The sequence below is a fragment of the Genypterus blacodes genome, unplaced genomic scaffold, assembly GCF_046128005.1.
Source record: "Genypterus blacodes isolate CSIRO-AG114 ecotype Tasmania unplaced genomic scaffold, CSIRO-AGI_Gbla_v1 ptg000030l_1, whole genome shotgun sequence".
In the NCBI taxonomy this organism is placed as follows: domain Eukaryota; kingdom Metazoa; phylum Chordata; class Actinopteri; order Ophidiiformes; family Ophidiidae; genus Genypterus; species Genypterus blacodes.
The window spans coordinates 5,452,461-5,460,528 of NW_027466843.1; positions in this window are offsets into that span (position 1 = coordinate 5,452,461).

Here is an 8,068-nt window from a genome sequence, read left to right on the forward strand (position 1 = left end):
AAAATGTTTACTTTCAACTCCTTAGTTGGGACCCCAACAACCCAAGCACACATCAAAGCTTTAACATCCATCAAAGTCTCTCCCTCATCAGGTATTACTACAGAACAGTCCAGTCCATATTTTACCACAACAGAAAAGAAATGTCTAACCAGTCAAAAAGCACTAGGCAATTGAAATGTTCCGACTATGACACCATACTTCTTATCTTCCTTTTCCAGGCAAACCAACCTCTCAACCGGTTAATAGCACAACTGCTGCTTCAACACTAAAAGAGAAACCTGCCTCATCAGGTATAACCAAAGCTTCAACACCAATAGAGAACTCTGCCACATCCGGTGTTACCAAAGCTTCAACACCAATCGCAACATCTGCCTCATCAGGTATTACCACTATACAAATATTTTTTTCTATTGAAAAACCCTGCTGCAGTTGGGACATCTGCCTCATCAGGTATTGCAATAGAACAACCCATTCCATATTTTACCACAAGAGATCAGTAATGTCTAATTAGACAACAGCACCAGGCAATTGAAATGTTCCAACTATGACACCGTATTTCTTACTGTTCTCTTCCAGGCAAACTAACCTCTCAACCGGTTAAAAGCACAACTGTTGCTGCTTTACCAATAGAGAAAACTGCCACATCAGGTATTACCAAAGCTTCGTCACAAATCGCAACATCTGCCCTATCAGGTATTACCACTATACAAATATTGTTTTCTATTGAAACACCCTGCTGCCGTTGAACAAATGATTCGTAATTATAGTGAATTAACAAAATGTTTACTTTCAACTCCTTAGTTGGGACCCCAACAACCCAAGCACACATCAAAGCTTCAACACCCATCAAAGTCTCTCCCTCATCAGGTATTACTACAGAACAGTCCAGTCCATATTTTACCACAACAGAAAAGAAATGTCTAAACAGTCAAAAAGCACTAGGCAATTGAAATGTTCCAACTATGACACCGTACTTCTTATCGTCCTCTTCCAGGCAAACCAACCTCTCAACCTGTTAATAGCACAACTGCTGCTTCAACACTAAAAGAGAAACCTGCCCCATCGGGTATTACCAAAGCTTCAACACCAATCGCCAAACCTGCCTCATCAGGTATGACCAAAGCTTCAACACCAATCAGGACATCTGCCACATCAGGTATTACAATAGAACACCCCAGTCCATATTTTACCACAAGAGAACAGTAATGTCTAATCAGACAAAAGCACCAGGCAATTGAAATGTTCCAACTATGACACCTTATTTCTTACTGTTCTCTTCAAGGCAAACCAACCTCTCAACCGGTTAATGGAACAACTGCTGCTTCAACACTAAAAGAGAAACCTGCCTCATCAGGTATCACCAAAGCTTCAACACCAATCGGGACATCTGCCTCATCAGGTATTACCAAAGCTTCAACACCAATCGGGACATCTGCCTCATCAGGTATTACAATAGAACAACCCAGTCCATATTTTATCACAAGAGAACAGTGATGTCTAATCAGACAACAGCACCAGGCAATTGAAATGTTCCAACTATGACACCGTATTTCTCACTGTTCTCTTCCAGGCAAACCAACCTCTCAACCGGTTAAAAGCACAACTGTTGCTGCTTCACCAATAGAGAAAACTGCCACATCAGGTGTTACCAAAGCTTCATCACTAATTGCAACATCTGCCTCATCAGGTATTACCACTATACAAATATTGTTTTCAATTGAAAAACCCTGCTAAAGTTGAGCAAATGATTCCTAATTATAGTGAATTAACAAAATGTGTACTTTCAACTCCTTAGTTGGGACCCCAACAACCCAAGCACACATCAAAGCTTTAACATCCATCAAAGTTTCTCCCTCATCAGGTATTACTACAGAACAGTCCAGTCCATATTTTACCACAACAGAAAAGAAATGTCCAACCAGTCAAAAGCACTAGGCAATTGAAATGTTCCAACTATGACACCATACTTCTTATCGTCTCCTTCCAGGCAAACCAACCTCTCAACCGGTTAATAGCACAACTGCTGCTTCAACACCAATCGCCAAACCTGCCTCATCAGGTATTACGAAAGCTTCAACACCAATCGCCAAACCTGCCTCATCAGGTATATCCAAAGTTTCAACACCAATCGGGACATCTGCCACATCAGGTATTACAATAGAACAACCCAGTCCATATTTTACCACAAGAGAAAAGTAATGTCCAATCAGACAAAAGCACCAGGCAATTGAACTGTTCTAATTATGACACCATACTTCCTATCGTCCTCTTCCAGGCAAACCCACCTCTCAACCGGTCAGTAGCACAGCTGCTTCGTCAACACCAATAGAGAAACTTGCCTCATCTGGTATTACCAAAGCCTCAACACCAATCACAACATCTGCCTCATCAGGTATTACCACTTTACAACCTTTTTTCAATTCAATCACCCTGTTGCAGTTGAAGAAATGATTCCGATTTATAGTGAATTAACAAAATGTTTCCTTTCAACTCTATAGTTGGGACCCCAACAACTCAAGCGCACATCAAAGCTTCAACACCCATCAAAGTCTCTCCCTCATCAGGTATTACCAGAGAACAAAACAGTCCATATTCTACCAGTGTGTTACCACTGTGCTTTTTAGATTACAGAGGGCAGTTCTGATACTACAAGTCTTGAAAGATCAACATCACCCTGTCAGGGAACACAACCTCTCCATTGATGATTTGGCTTCAGCTCAATGACATCATACTTGTATTTCTCTCCTTCCAGTTGCACCAATCTCTCGACCAGTTCATGAAACCTCATCTTCACCTCAACCCCACAAGACAAGTGCTGCTCCAACTCCAGTCACAACAGCTGCTCAAGAACAGCCAAAGGTCGCATTGGCATTTAAGTTGACAGAAACTTATTCACCAAAGCTTGCTGACAAAACCTCCCCAGAGTTCAAAGCATTATCACAAAAACTCACCACAGCTGTAAGTCCCTTGGTATTTCCTGCACATTCCAAATAATGTATCCAACGTTTGGAAAATTCAAATTGTAAAAATGGTCACATTCTTTTTCACAGCTCGACAAAGTCTATTCACACAAATACGGAAGTCAATATGACAAATGTGTCATCAACAGTTTCAGGTATATGACATCCTTCTTTGCATTAAGATTTGAAACGTCATTAATTCTTATATTTCTCAAGGTCAGTTTCTATTACTTTTTGGGTTATTGTTAAAAAAATGATTACATGTCTTGTATAAAATATTTTAACATTTTCAGTTGCACTATGGTAATATTGCTAAGATATGACAGAGCAGCAAAAATGGGATCTGTTATGTTTCTCATAAATTAGTCATTCTTGTTATGAAACCTTGAATTCCACATTTAAAAAGGGACCTAGCGTAATTGACTACAGCATTTGATGTTAATTCCCTCAAACATTTCTCTTACAGAAAAGGATCTGTTGTGGTTGATGCAGAGCTAAAATTTAAGAAGGGAGCCTTGGTAGCTGCCAGTTCTGTGGCTCAGACCTTGGTGACCGCTGCTTCCAGCAAAGGTTTTGCCCTGAAAGTTGACACATCATCTATTGCTGTGACAAGTAAGACTTGATAATCGTGTTCAATACAAAATAATTGAGCTTACTGTTGTTTTTGAATCTGTGTACAGTTTTGTCGGTGGTTTACAATTGCAAAACATTTTAAGTGTGCATGTGTGTAAAAGGCACAGACTATTTATCATATTTTAAACTCTTTAGTTGAGACACCGACAACTCAATCTCCTGTCACAGTAGGAGCTTCAACACCAATCAAAGTCTCCCCCTCATCAGGTATGACAAAATAACAAGGAGAAAAGAAATGTCTAACCGGTCAAAAGCACCAGGCAATTGAAATGTTCCAACTATGACACCATACTTCTAATGGTCCTCTTCCAGGCAAACCAACCTCTCAACCGGTTAATGGAACAACTGCTGCTTCAACACTAAAAGAGAAAACTGCCTCATTAAATATTACTAAAGCTTCAACACCAATCACCAAACCTGCCTCATCAGGTTTAAGCAAAGCTTCAACACCAATCGGGACATCTGCCACATCAGGTATTACAACAGAACAAACCAGTCCATATTTTACCACAAGAGAACAGTAATGTCTAATCAGACAAAAGCACCAGGCAATTGAAATTTTCCAACTATGACACCGTATTTCTTACTGTTCTCTTCCAGGCAAACAAACCTCTCAACCAGTTAATAGCACAACTGTTGCTTCAACACCAATAGAGAAAACTGCCACATCAGGTGTTACCAAAGCTTCAACACCAATCGCAAAATCTGCCTCATCAGGTATTACCACTATACAAATATTTTTTTCTATTGAAAAACCCTGCTACAGTTGAACAAATGATTCCTAATTATAGTGAATTAACAAAATGTTTACTTTCAACTCCTTAGTTGGGACCCCAAACACCCAAGCACACATCAAAGCTTCAACACCCATCAAAGTCTCTACCTCATCAGGTATTACTACATAACAGTCCAGTCCATATTTTACCACAACAGAAAAGAAATGTCTAACCAGTCAAAAGCACTAGGCAATTGAAATGTTCCAACTATGACACCATACTTCTTATCGTCCTCTTCCAGGCAAACCAACCTCTCAACCGGTTAATAGCACAACTGCTGCTTCAACACTAAAAGAGAAACCTGCCTCATCAGGTATTACCAAAGCTTCAACACCAATCCCCAAACCTGCCTCATCAGGTATAACCAAAGCTTCAACACCAATCAGGACTTCTGCCACATCAGGTATTACAATAGAACAACCCAATCCATATTTTACCACAAGAGAACAGTAATGTCTAAACAGACAAAAGCACCAGGCAATTGAAATGTTCCAACTATGACACCGTATTTCCTACTGTTCTCTTCCAGGCAAACAAACCTCTCAACCAGTTAATAGCACAACTGTTGCTGCTTCACCAATAGAGAAAACTGCCACATCAGGTGTTACCAAAGCTTCAACACCAATCGCAACATCTGCCTCATCAGGTATTACCACTATACAAATATATTTTTCAATTGAAAAACCCTGCTGCAGTTGGGACATCTGCCTCATCAGGTATTACAATAGAACAACCCAGTCCATATTTTACCACAAGAGAACAGTAATGTCTAATCATACAACAGCACCAGGCAATTGAAATGTTCCAACTATGACACCGTATTTCTCACTGTTCTCTTCCAGGCAAACCAACCTCTCAATCGGTTAAAAGCACAACTGTTGCTGCTACACCAATAAAGAAAACTGCTACATCAGGTGTTACCAAAGCTTCGTCACCAATGGCAACATCTGCCTCATCAGGTATTACCACTATACAAATATATTTTTCAATTGAAAAACCCTGCTGCAGTTGGGACATCTGCCTCATCAGGTATTACAATAGAACAACCCAGTCCATATTTTACCACAAGAGAACAGTAATGTCTAATCATACAACAGCACCAGGCAATTGAAATGTTCCAACTATGACACCGTATTTCTCACTGTTCTCTTCCAGGCAAACCAACCTCTCAATCGGTTAAAAGCACAACTGTTGCTGCTACACCAATAAAGAAAACTGCTACATCAGGTGTTACCAAAGCTTCGTCACCAATGGCAACATCTGCCTCATCAGGTATTACCACTATACAAATATTGTTTTCAATTGAAAAACCCTGCTACAGTTGAACAAAGGATTCGTAATTATAGTGAATTAACAAAATGTTTACTTTCAACTCCTTAGTTGGGACCCCAACAACCCAAGCACACATCAAAGCTTTAACATCCATCAAAGTCTCTCCCTCATCAGGTATTACTACAGAACAGTCCAGTCCATATTTTACCACAACAGAAAAGAAATGTCTAACCAGTCAAAAAGCACTAGGCAATTGAAATGTTCCGACTATGACACCATACTTCTTATCTTCCTTTTCCAGGCAAACCAACCTCTCAACCGGTTAATAGCACAACTGCTGCTTCAACACTAAAAGAGAAACCTGCCTCATCAGGTATAACCAAAGCTTCAACACCAATCAGGACATCTGCCACATCAGGTATTACAATAGAACAACCCAGTCCATATTTTACCCCAAGAGAACAGTAATGTCTAAACAGACAAAAGCACCAGGCAATTGAAATATTCCAACTATGACACCTTATTTCTTACTGTTCTCTTCCAGGCAAGCAAACCTCTCAACCAGTTAATAGCACAACTGTTGCTTCAACACCAATAGAGAACTCTGCCACATCAGGTGTTACCAAAGCTTCAACACCAATCGCAACATCTGCCTCATCAGGTATTACCACTATACAAATATTTTTTTCTATTGAAAAACCCTCCTGCAGTTGGGACATCTGCCTCATCAGGTATTACAATAGAACAACCCATTCCATATTTTACCACAAGAGAACAGTAATGTCTAATTAGACAACAGCACCAGGCAATTGAAATGTTCCAACTATGACACCGTATTTCTTACTGTTCTCTTCAAGGCAAACCAACCTCTCAACCGGTTAAAAGCACTACTGTTGCTGCTTTACCAATAGAGAAAACTGCCACATCAGGTGTTACCAAAGCTTCGTCACCAATCGCAACATCTGCCTCATCAGGTATTACCACTATACAAATATTGTTTTCTATTGAAACACCCTGCTGCCGTTGAACAAATGATTCGTAATTATAGTGAATTAACAAAATGTTTACTTTCAACTCCTTAGTTGGGACCCCAACAACCCAAGCACACATCAAAGCTTCAACACCCATCAAAGTCTCTCCCTCATCAGGTATTACTACAGAACAGTCCAGTCCATATTTTACCACAACAGAAAAGAAATGTCTAAACAGTCAAAAAGCACTAGGCAATTGAAATGTTCCAACTATGACACCGTACTTCTTATCTTCCTCTTTCAGGCAAACCAACCTCTCAACCGGTTAATAGCACAACTGCTGCTTCAACACTAAAAGAGAAACCTGCCTCATCAGCTTTTACCAAAGCTTCAACACCAATCGCCAAACCTGCCTCATCAGGTATGACCAAAGCTTCAACACCAATCAGGACATCTGCCACATCAGGTATTACAATAGAACAACCCAGTCCATATTTTACCACAAGAGAACAGTAATGTCTAATCAGACAAAAGCACCAGGCAATTGAAATGTTCCAACTATGACAGCTTATTTCTTACTGTTCTCTTCCAGGCAAACAAACCTCTCAACCAGTTAATAGCACAACTGTTGCTGCTTCACCAATAGAGAAAACTGCCACATCAGGTGTTACCAAAGCTTCATCACTAATTGCAACATCTGCCTCATCAGGTATTACCACTATACAAATATTGTTTTCAATTGAAAAACCCTGCTAAAGTTGAGCAAATGATTCCTAATTATAGTGAATTAACAAAATGTGTACTTTCAACTCCTTAGTTGGGACCCCAACAACCCAAGCACACATCAAAGCTTCAACATCCATCAAAGTTTCTCCCTCATCAGGTATTACTACAGAACAGTCCAGTCCATATTTTACCACAACAGAAAAGAAATGTCTAACCAGTCAAAAGCACTAGGCAATTGAAATGTTCCAACTATGACACCATACTTCTTATCGTCCTCTTCCAGGCAAACCAACCTCTCAACCGGTTAATAGCACAACTGCTGCTTCAACACTAAAAGAGAAACCTGCCTCATCAGGTATTACCAAAGCTTCAACACCAATCGCCAAACCTGCCTCATCAGGTATATCCAAAGTTTCAACACCAATCGGGACATCTGCCACATCAGGTATTACAATAGAACAACCCAGTCCATATTTTACCACAAGAGAACAGTAATGTCTAATCAGACAAAAGCACCAGGCAATTGAAATGTTCCAATTATGGCACCGTATTTCTTACTGTTCTCTTCCAGGCAAACCAACCTCTCAACCAGTTAATAGCACATCTGCTGCTTCAACACTAATAGAGAAACCTACCTCATCAGGTATTACAAAAGCTTCAACACCAATCGCAATACCTGCCTCATTAGGTATTACCAAAGCTTCCACCCCAATCGCGACTTCTGCCTTAT